Below are 11,808 nucleotides of genomic sequence, written 5' to 3' on the forward strand. Positions count from 1 at the left end.
CTTCTTTTACAAAAGAAGTTCTGGCTGAGGGCGCTGATGAAGAAATTGGTAAAGTTAAAGCTTAACCTCAGGAAATACAAGGCCAAGCCAGTACACACAAGGTGTGTGATCGCGGTCAAACCCATTTCGTTGCGATATACTTTATAGGTGTTCAAAAAACGCAATGGTAATGTGATCTGCTTGTTTTAAACCTAATCTAGACCAACGCAGAAGTTATGCCATGCTTTCGCATAGCAAGGCAGGATCGCCCCACTGCGCAGGCCCTTTATATTTGGCGATCACAGCTCTGAGCTCCTGTAACTCAGTTGGAAGGGCGTTAGGCCTGGTTAGCCCAGAGTCGTGAGTTCAAACCTCACCGGGAGCTTGATTTTTCAGATCTTGCTCCGATTGTTCGGGAAAAGTGGCTGATCCGGCCAAGCTGCAATGCCTTGGCTGCGAAACCTTATAATCTAGACCAATTTTCAAAACATTCTATGGCCCGGATCATCATCAAATTGGCACTTGCATGCAGCGCCAAAAATCAGAAGGGGAAATAATAATTACTGGTTGTAAACATGGCTGGTTGTATCTATCCTAACAAACTAAATGAGTGTTTTATTAAAATTATGAAACAAATTAATGTTCCATTCCTTTGTGTGGTGCATTTACTGCTAATTTCATGCGCGTTTCCCGCAAGGCCGAGAATACCCTTAGAAACCGCTTCTGCTCAATTTCTCGGGCACATTTCCGGACATGTACCAGGATATGTATCACAACGAATGGAAAAGTCCTTTTTTGATCACCGAACGACACAAACATAACCAAATCGAATTTGCTATCGAAAAAGTCAAAACTGGCAAATAGGTGGAGTTTTATTAGACGTTTCAAAGAAAGTCACGTATTTACAAATATACAGCGGTGACACCAAAGAAGGGCAGTAAGGAAACGAATTGCAACGAAAATAATTTATTTTCTGCGCCGAAGCCGTTTCGCCCAAGGTTGTGGTGTAGCATGCACTCCTCCTCCTCTTCCTGCAGCTGTCAAACCAGAGGTTCGGCGTCCACGTCGTCCAGCGTAACCGGAGTGTTTCGGGAGATGTATATGTAGTCGGCGATTTGAGTCTCGCTCGGGTAGAACACGTGTTGGTCGTACGACATGATTTCGGGGTTCTGTTTGAGCACAATTTCACGAACAAAGTCGTGAACGATCACCCGTACTTTTCTCACGTCGTATATTTCGAAAGACAGGAGTTCGTTGATTTTCGCGGCCACCGAGGAATGGATGTTTGGCCTGAGGCCCCCGCAAGGCACCAAGTGGCCCATGTGGACTTCAGGAAGAGGCAAATGCACATAAAACCTCTGCTGACACCTGATTGGGTACTGGGGCCCCGTGTCTGAGGACGCCGCCGCTCTGGCTTGTTTCAGTTGCAACATATGATTTTCTTTTTCTTGCCGGACTTCGGTTTCACTCAATCGATCGATGTCCAAGGCAAAGTCGGGGAACATGACAACTTCGCGGACCTGTATGGTAGCAGGACAGTCTTTCTTTTTCGTGGGCTTCTTTTGACTCTGCAAAGTATTGAGTAATTAGGTTATGTATACACTGACTATGCATATGGTCATGTATACACTTTTAAAACCAAACCCCTTTCATCAGATAATTTTAAAACATTAGACACTTACCGGTAATCTTTCAGCATTGGTTTTGCAGATATGTGAGCCGAGTTCACAATGTTTAATAAAGTTCTCTTCTATAACAAATGGAACTCCAGTGAACGGGATACTCACGTTTCGAGAATTGTGTTTCCAGTAAATGCGTTCTGAGAAAAAAAAATACATATAACTTAAGGTTTTCAATTTTTATTGGATGCCTTTTAACATTTTTAAGGGTTAATCACGATCAATGAAGTATAAACTACAACTGTTGCCTGCAGATTTAAAATATTGGAAAAGGTGAAAGCTTAAAGCAAAACCATACCCGTTTCTGCATATCTTCGTTGTCTTGGTAAGTTAGGGGCAGCTTTTCTCCAAGAAGTTCGAACACTAAACTCGGTCTTGCAAACTTCATTGAATTCCTTCATGAACATTTCGAAGGTATCTCCCCCGTCAACATAACCTTTGACGTACATTCCAACTATTTTGGGATTTTTTAAGTAAGTGGCAAGGACACTGTACGCAGACTTCTGTCCTTCGATTGTTGCAACACCTTGGTGTAAGTGGTGCTGCCCATCCATTCTACAACTAGTGACTATGCTTGAAATAGTAATCTAAAAAATAATAATATAAGTAAAGCAAAGCGAGAACCAATGCAAAGTATAAAAATTATGATAGTTTGGGAAAAAACAAAGGAATATACAAAGGCAGCATAAATGGAATGTCATATAGGTAGTGAATGTCTCATTTAACTTCAGGAAGTTTTACTGATGCGCCTTCGTCTGTTTCAACCATGGGCATCCGCAGGAAACAAAGCATGGGGGGGGGGCAATATTATCGTCACATCGCCGTTTTAGAAACGGTATTTCAGAAGAAAAATCATCTTGCCCCTCCCTGCGGACGCCCATGGTTTCAACCCTAACTTGTAATACTCGTGCGACTGTTATTTATGTATTAAACTGACAGATTGACTTTATTGGGTTAGAGAGTAGCCTTTTTATCAGGAGTCAGATATACGGCAGTGTTAATATTTTAAACCTTCTGATTAATAATCTACGCAAATTATAGAACTAACTACAAATATGGGTAATTTCTTGTGTCTAGAAATTATCGAAAAAAATGTTAAAGCCGTGGAACCATTATGTTCACCGGTCTTGCAGCCACAGCACGAAATACAGTAAATTTCAAATGTGAAAAAATATTTTATTGATATATTTTATGAAAAATTTACTGCGCTTGCACCGAAAATAACAGCAAGCTCTTTACTGCTTGTTAACCAAAGAAATGCTGATTGGCCATTTTTAGGTGCAAGCGCTGTAAATTTACCACAAAATGTAATAAAACATTTGAATTTTAATAAAAGTGTAAACCAGATAATGTTTATGATTCGAAAAGCACTACTCACCTCCTGCAGGCTACTTTCCAAATCAACAATCTTGTCCTGTTGAGTGGTTTTTGCCTCGTTGTATTTATCAAGAAGCTCACGCTGTTCATTCTAAAATTTACTAAGTTACAAAAAACACAACGCTTTCCTTTAAAACATATTTTGCGGGTTCAGTTTGCATAAATTCAGTAGTTAATTTTTTTTTCATACTTGCACGTCGTATAGTTTTGCTTTGGTTTCCTCCAACTCCTTCTCCAACTTTCTGATTTGTTTCCGGAGTTTATTTTCCTCGGTCGTGAGATTTTCAACCTCCTGCAACGGATGAGAGAAACATTAGGAAATATTTTAATCAAGAAACCCCGAACGGAAGCAAATGGGTCAAAATAATCCATGAGTTACAGACACTGCACACTGTTACGATCCATCAGGTCTTATCAGTGCAGCTGGTGACGGAGATGGACCTGGTGGGTAAGAACAGTGTGTAGCGCCTGCAACTCTAAATTCAAACGAATATAAAACTTCATGAAACAAATGGTTAAATGTATGAAATGCATGTTGCCAGCTGCTATGTCTCTTTTGAGGTCCGATTGAACGAAAAATGGCACTTGTTCGGTAACAATGCTCCATGTTTGGAAACAATGCTTAGTTTTGTGTATAACGTGCTTATTTGAACGTTAAAGTAAATGCTGACAGGTTTTTGCATGGATTTTGTCCAAAAATTTATTGCGTTTTTATAACAAGCTAAACAGACAAATTTATTTTGGGTGGACGATGATATCGGATTTCAATACAACGTGACCGTTCAGTTAAATGCTGTTGTTTAATAATGACTCGAAATACAAATTTCTCCCCAAATAATTGTTTGCGGTTTGAAATTAAACGATTTATACTGACACCAACGTCTTTGAACCACTTTGCCACCAGCATGTATGGCAAAAAAATTGACAACTACATGTTAATAGGAAAATCGTTGGCGTCCAATCTTCGAAAAAAGAAAACTAGTAAGATCGATGTGAATGTTGCAAGATTGGCGTGACCAATTAATTAAGTTATTATAGTAATTCAATTTATGGACATTTGAAGATAACAGTAGCGTTTGTCTGCTCGTGGTACTGCATACCGGTAACTTTATTTTGCACAGTGTTGCCAGGTAAAATTTTCTAAAACCGCCCAACGCCTTGTCAAAACTAGCCCAAAAACCGCCCAAACAAGAAATTTCTAAAACAAGCCCAAAACCAGCCCAATTTTACTCTGACTTAGCTTGAAATCGACAAATGTTAGTGAATTGTCGCACTCGGTAGCTTTAACCTACAGCGGTTACGTTTTTTCACATTTGTTTCTGAACATGGCGCTACCTATTACGTTTTCTTTAATTGCAAGGAGCATTAATACATAGCAAAAACATTGCAATATTCGATGAATTTGGGTCATAATATAACTGAAACTAACAACTTCAAAAAACGCTCAATTAAAACATGTATTTTTACAACTACAAAATCTCGTACATCTGTATTCCGTAGTTTCGTCATACGCGTGCGTAAAGCGATCAAACGTGGAAGCTGTAAGCATTATGGCAAAAAAAATTAAACACTACGAAAGACCTCTTGACTGCATTGTTTCCTCAAGTAATCCTTAGTTCATTGGTTACTATATTTTTTAAATTTGTTTTCAAAAATAACGTTTTCTCCGCACCATTGCTGCTTTGGCAAAACGACTCCAGTTGCATGGTTCAAGTTTCTGTCGCACCCACCCACCCACTGCGTGTTTCTCTGAACGCATTATTACTCTCTGCGCCGTACGATTGTTTCGTTTGTCGGGAAATGAACGCATTGGTTTACTCTTGGTATGAGACATTAGTGCCAGAATGCGTGATTATAGGGGTTGAAAATGTCATTGGCGAACCCGCCCAATAAACCGCAACCCGCAACTCGTAAAAATAACCCGCAACTCGATGTTGAAAACCAGCCCAATTGGGCGGGAATACCGCCACCCTGGCAACCCTGATTTTGCACACCATACGCGGTTGACGGTAGCGGCTGGCGATGCGGTGCCGTCACGGTTTTTTCGCGCGTTGTTCGAAGCGGCAGGGGGCTTCACACCCGCAGAGCGGTTGGCGCTGACGGCAATAAATCATTTTTCGTTGCCACGAAAACTAGGCCAATGTGCCAGCCAATTTCAGCGTCTCTGCATCGTAAAATGTTGTGACAAAGCCAATTATCGTTTGAACGTTTAAATCTGTAATGAAATAAAATATTTATGTCTAGTGTGTTTCCTTAGCACAAGTGCAAAATGAATAATTTTGATTTAGTTGTGATATTACTGCTAAATTAGCAAGTGATATTGTTAGTGGCACTGATGTACAACATTTTGTACCCCAGAAGGTAAGTTGGTTGCTCCAAAATGAACTTTATGTGTCAAACAGACAAAACAGCAAACAAAAATTTACGCCAACTTACCATAAAACAATTAATTTACAAACAAAACTAGCTAAAATTGTCTGAAATAAGTCAAATAACCCACAAAAATAAGTTTCTGCAGCCAGCAGACCTACTAGCAAACAAAGCGTCTGGCGGAAAAGTTAAATCAGATTTAACTCCGCCGTCAGACGCTTCGAGCGAGAAAATCACGCCGTCACGGCATGACGCCGGCTGGTGTGAATCCCCCGCCTCTTCGAAACCGCGTCGCCAGCCGTTAACCGCGTCTGGTGTGAATCCCGCTTCGAAATAGGCATTATTCGACACCCTGCACATGAGTCAAAGCATAAAATACCTTTCCTATGTCTTTAACGGAACATAAGACTTCATCGCCGTCATCTTGGCAAAACGTGGCTCTTTGTGGTAGTGGAACAGTTGTCATGACAATTTCTCTAGATATTTCCTTGATAAGACACAAAAGCGAGGTTGGTAAATCACTAAATACGGCACAGCAAACACAACACACCAAACAGGGATTTTCTGAAACAAGCCCAAAAACCGCCCAATTTTACTCCGACTTAGTTTCTGTCGCATCCCCACTGCGTGTTTATGTGAACGCATTATAACTCCCTGCGCCATACGTTTGTTTCGTTTGTCGGGAAATAAACGCATTTTAATTGGAAATTGCCTCAGAATACTGCTGGTTTCTCCCCGCATTCCTATCTATATTTTCAGCTACAACAAGTAGAAGAAATGTTTCTTCACCTGACCAGGCACCAGTTCTTACTTGTTTGCTCATATTTCTGTTGTATGTTATAATGTGATAATGCTAAAAACTACTGTGACACTCATATATATACACATATCATCTCTACTCTGTTTTTCCTGAACAATCAATCAACATAATAAAGGTTTTTGTTTACAAGGATAGTAATTGGGGACCTGCTGTTTTGTCTTCCTAAACCAATTTCGGCTTCCTTCAATAATGACGTGCGAATATTCACACATTTCATAACCTAAAATAATCATCCTGGTTGCCAATTACAACTACATGTTTATGTTTTTTTTTAGTATTACACTGTAAAAACTAGTGATGCACCGAAACAGCTATTTTTATATTCGGCCGAAACCGAATATTCGGCAAAAGTTGCCGAATTGTTTCGGCCGAATAAACCGAAACTAATTTTGGTATCCATCTCTTTAAACGCAATAAATTTAAACAAAATGTATGCTGGGTTGGAACTAATCTTATCATACAGCCTTTTTTAAGAATAACCTCGTCTTCTGTACCAACTGCCTAAAGTTGATTTTTATCATTTCTGTGAAAGTCAACAAATGAAACGAACATATTCGTACAATTTAAACAATGATTCTAACCTTTTCTAAACTTCGGGTATCAGCGTTATATGCAGTAAAAAAGTTACGGTTTCGGCCGAATTTTGCAGAAATATTCGGCCGAAACCGAATAATTGCGAAAATCTTAGTTTCGGCCGAATACATTCGGCAAACCGAACTTTCGGTGCATCCCTAGTAAAAACCTCTAATAGTCTCAGAGATATTTAACAGTGTCTCGATAGCTTGAGCGCGAGTTGAGCCTCTTCGATTGTTGAGCCTGCTTCTGCCTCGTCTTGCAATGTAAACAGACCTTGGATAATTCTCTGGATAACGATTGTATTGGAAACTGTCACTGCCCTGATTAAAAAGGTACATTACAACTCTTCAATAGAATGCTAATAGTGTGGAGATGTTTATGCAGGCGCCAACAAATCAGAATGCCGGTTACTTCCAAGGAGCAAGTTGCATACATAAAACGAGACACATGTAAGAAAAAGGCAATCGACGCATGTCACGGTTCGATAAATACACGGTAGTCGCTACAATAGAATCCAAGCGAATAGAAGACTAGACTAGAATAGAGCTCAAGTTGTTGCCAGGTTAAATTTTCTAAAACCGCCCAACGCCTGTTCAAAAGTAGCCCAAAAACCGCCCAAACAAGGACATTCTGAAAGAAGCCCTAAGCCAGCCCAATTGTAATTTGGTTTAGCTGTAATTCGACATATGATTATAAATTCCTACAGTCGGAAAATCATTTCATCATTTGCAAACAATCAACACATTTCATTTCATCGTATTTTCGTGCGTAACACGATTAAGCGTGCATGGGAGCTATGGGTTGGGAATTATTGCAAAATATTTTCTTACTGTACGGAAACGCTGCGTTTGTTTAATTAAAAAAAACAATGGAAAGACAATCCCTATTGTTTCCAAACCACGCAACAGTATCCGTATTCTTATCGCATAATAGTCGCAAATCCGTATCCTGCTGGGTGTTATCGACCGTCTGCCACTGGAAAACGATTCGCCGGGAATCACAATAAAGCGACGTCCGGGGCAACACATAGGGCATTTTCGCCTACCGATAAGACGCTCTGTGACATTTCTAAACAAAATGGGGCAATGACAGACAAAAGACACAAAAAAAAAACAGTTTGCAACTGGTATCCCGAGAGCCATGATTTTAAGATAAAAGTCAGACAATAGACTTTAACATTTCACATACAGTCAGATGTTTTGCACGGTTATTTACAAAAAACAAATGCCCGGAGATTATTCACAAACTTATTTAAAATAATGCAAATGAAAAATTATCATTAAATTTACGATTTTACATGATAGTAATGAGTGATTTCACGCTTGACTAACTTGGTTGTTATGCATGGGTGGACAGCTTCATGCGTGACAACTGTGACGTAACAAAACCAACGTTGAAATTTGGAAGACAATATTTTTATCACAAACGTGGTGATTTGCTCGTTTCTATTCTTTTTTAAAGCAGTTTACGTTCATAAAAATATTTATGTCAAATATTGTGTTTTTTTAATGCGAAAATGTATATAAAACTTGAAGCAAAATTTTTGTTATTGTTGTTGAAACCTTATTTATTTTAAAGGTGCAATATCATTTGTTCTACACAAAACTGTACGTTATGCTATTAAAAACTGTTTAAAGTTGTACTACCAACAGCAGTACGTCGTGGATTGGAGGACTTAATGACAGTTTCAATCAGATTTCGTCCTTTACTGGGCAAATTGGTGGCCAACTTTCTTCTTTTACAAAAGAAGTTCTGGCTGAGGGCGCTGATGAAGAAATTGGTAAAGTTAAAGCTTAACCTCAGGAAATACAAGGCCAAGCCAGTACACACAAGGTGTGTGATCGCGGTCAAACCCATTTCGTTGCGATATACTTTATAGGTGTTCAAAAAACGCAATGGTAATGTGATCTGTTTGTTTTAAACCTAATCTAGACCAACGCAGAAGTTATGCCATGCTTTCGCATAGCAAGGCAGGATCGCCCCACTGCGCAGGCCCTTTATATTTGGCGATCACAGCTCTGAGCTCCTGTAACTCAGTTGGAACAGCGTTAGGCCTGGTTAGCCCAGAGTCGTGAGTTCAAACCTCACCGGGAGCTTGATTTTTCAGATCTTGCTCCGATTGTTCGGGAAAAGTGGCTGATCCGGCCAAGCTGCAATGCCTTGGCTGCGAAACCTTATAATCTAGACCAATTTTCAAAACATTCTATGGCCCGGATCATTATCAAATTGGCACTTGCATGCAGCGCCAAAAATCAGAAGGGGAAATGATAATTACTGGTTGTAAACATGGCTGATTGTATCTATCCTAACAAACTAAATGAGTGTTTTATTAAAATTATGAAACAAATTAATGTCCCATTCTTTTGTGTGGTGCATTTACTGCTAATTTCATGCGCGTTTCCCGCAAGGCCGAGAATACCCTTAGAAACCACTTCTGCTCAATTTCTCGGGCACATTTCCGGACATGTACCAGGATATGTATCACAAAGAAAGTCCTTTTTTGATCACCGAACGACACAAACATAACCAAACCGAATTTGCTATCGAAAAAGTCAAAACTGGCAAATAGGTGCAGTTTTATTAGACGTTTCAAAGAAAGTCACGTATTTACAAATATACAGCGGTGACACCAAAGAAGGGAAGTAAGGAAACGAATTGCAACGAAAATAATTTATTTTCTGCGCCGAAGCCGTTTCGCCCAAGGTTGTGGTGTAGCATGCACTCCTCCTCCTCCTCCTCCTCCTCTTCCTGCAGCTGTCAAACCAGAGGTTCGGCGTCCACGTCGTCCAGCGTAACCGGAGTGTTTCGGGAGATGTATATGTAGTCGGCGATTTGAGTCTCGCTCGGGTAGAACACGTGTTGGTCGTACGACATGATTTCGGGGTTCTGTTTGAGCACAATTTCACGAACAAAGTCGTGAACGATCACCCGTACTTTTCTCACGTCGTATATTTCCAAAGACAGGAGTTCGTCGATTTTCGCGGCCACCGAGAAATGGATGTTTGGCCTGAGGCCCCCGCAAGGCACCAAGTGGCCCATGTGGACTTCAGGAAGAGGCAAATGCACGTAAAACCTGTGCTGAACATTGATGGGGTTCTGGGGCCCTGTGTCTGAGGACGCCGCCGCTCTGGCTTGTTTCAGTTGCAACATATGATTTTCTTTTTCTTGCCGGACTTCGGTTTCACTCAATCGATCGATGTCCAAGGCAAAGTCGGGGAACATGACAACTTCGCGGACCTGTATGGTAGCAGGGCAGCCTTTCTTTTTCGTGGGCTTCTTTTGACTCTGCAAAGTATTGAGTAATTAGGTTATGTATACACTGACTATGCATATGGTCATGTATACACTTTTAAAACCAAACCCCTTTCATCAGATAATTTTAAAACATTAGACACTTACCGGTAATCTTTCAGCATTGGTTTTGCAGATATGTGAGCCGAGTTCACAATGTTTAATAAAGTTCTCTTCTATAACAAATGGAACTCCAGTGAACGGGATACTCACGTTTCGAGAATTGTGTTTCCAGTAAATGCGTTCTGAGAAAAAAAAATACATATAACTTAAGGTTTTCAATTTTTATTGGATGCCTTTTAACATTTTTAAGGGTTAATCACGATCAATGAAGTATAAACTACAACTGTTGCCTGCAGATTTAAAATATTGGAAAAGGTGAAAGCTTAAAGCAAAACCATACCCGTTTCTGCATATCTTCGTTGTCTTGGTAAGTTAGGGGCAGCTTTTCTCCAAGAAGTTCGAACACTAAACTCGGTCTTGCAAACTTCATTGAATTCCTTCATGAACATTTCGAAGGTATCTCCCCCGTCAACATAACCTTTGACGTACATTCCAACTATTTTGGGATTTTTTAAGTAAGTGGCAAGGACACTGTACGCAGACTTCTGTCCTTCGATTGTTGCAACACCTTGGTGTAAGTGCTGCTGCCCATCCATTCTACGACTAGTGTCTATGCTTGAAATAGTAATCTAAAAAATAATAATATAAGTAAAGCAAAGCGAGAACCAATGCAAAGTATAAAAATTATGATAGTTTGGGAAAAAAACAAAGGAATATACAAAGGCAGCATAAATGGAATGTCATAAATGTAGTGAATGTCTCATTTAACTTCAGGAAGTTTTACTGATGCGCCTTCGTCTGTTTCAACCATGGGCATCCGCAGGAAACAAAGCATGGGGGGGGGGCAATATTATCGTCACATCGCCGTTTTAGAAACTGTATTGTTGTAGTTTGTTACACAACATAAACGGAACGAAACAGCAGTGCACAGTAACATAGGTTGCAATAGAATGCCCTTGACGGCACAGAGGAACACTTATATATGAGGTGGTCACATGACACCACCACGTTGTGCAATCATTCAGGCGAAACACACTACATCCCCCTTTCCTCAAAATGCGAATTCGGAATCGGAATTACCGGAATTACAAGTCCAGACGAACGGGTGGTTTTACCAACCGACCGGAACGCGTACGTAGTTCACATTGTTCTGGAATCGGCCGTATGTGTCGACGGTTACGTCGCAATGACCGGTTTGGGGTATCGACGATGTAAGAGCGTGGAAGTGAAGTGTGAGAACGTACAATGCCTTCCTCTCCACCGATCCAAGCGTACGTTTCCGGGGAAAGTTCAGGTAGAGACCGTACCCGATGTCGCTTGTCGTAATTTTGCGTTTGATTTTTCTTTTTTCGAGATCTTTAGCTCTGAAACTCGATAAATAAGACCAGTTAGGGACAAGAGACGACGTCCAATACGGAATTGTCGTCTTCAACCGTCTTCCCATCAACAACTCCGCTGGGCTGTATCCGGAAGCCAGCTTTGTAGCACGGTAAGAAAGTAACGCCAAATAAGGGTCTTCGGCTTTGCTCAGAAGACTTTTTACCGTCTTTACAGCCCTTTCCGCTTCTCCATTGCTTTGTGGATACCGTGGGCTGCTAGTCTGGTGAATGAAGCCATATTCGTTGGCGAAACACTGAAAAAGATAGGAATTGT

The 11,808-nt window shown here is 40.5% G+C and overlaps 2 pseudogenes; both read right to left on the reverse strand.

The window, feature by feature from the left end:
• Window positions 1–1,019: 1,019 nt before the first annotated feature.
• LOC145889054 (calcium-responsive transcription factor-like) lies at window positions 1,020–2,212 on the reverse strand (annotated as a pseudogene).
• Window positions 2,213–2,663: 451 nt separating this feature from the next.
• On the reverse strand, window positions 2,664–10,751 carry LOC145889055 (uncharacterized; annotated as a pseudogene).
• Window positions 10,752–11,808: the final 1,057 nt, after the last annotated feature.

This window comes from Ascidia mentula, chromosome 2 (assembly GCF_947561715.1).
Source record: "Ascidia mentula chromosome 2, kaAscMent1.1, whole genome shotgun sequence".
Taxonomy (NCBI): domain Eukaryota; kingdom Metazoa; phylum Chordata; class Ascidiacea; order Phlebobranchia; family Ascidiidae; genus Ascidia; species Ascidia mentula.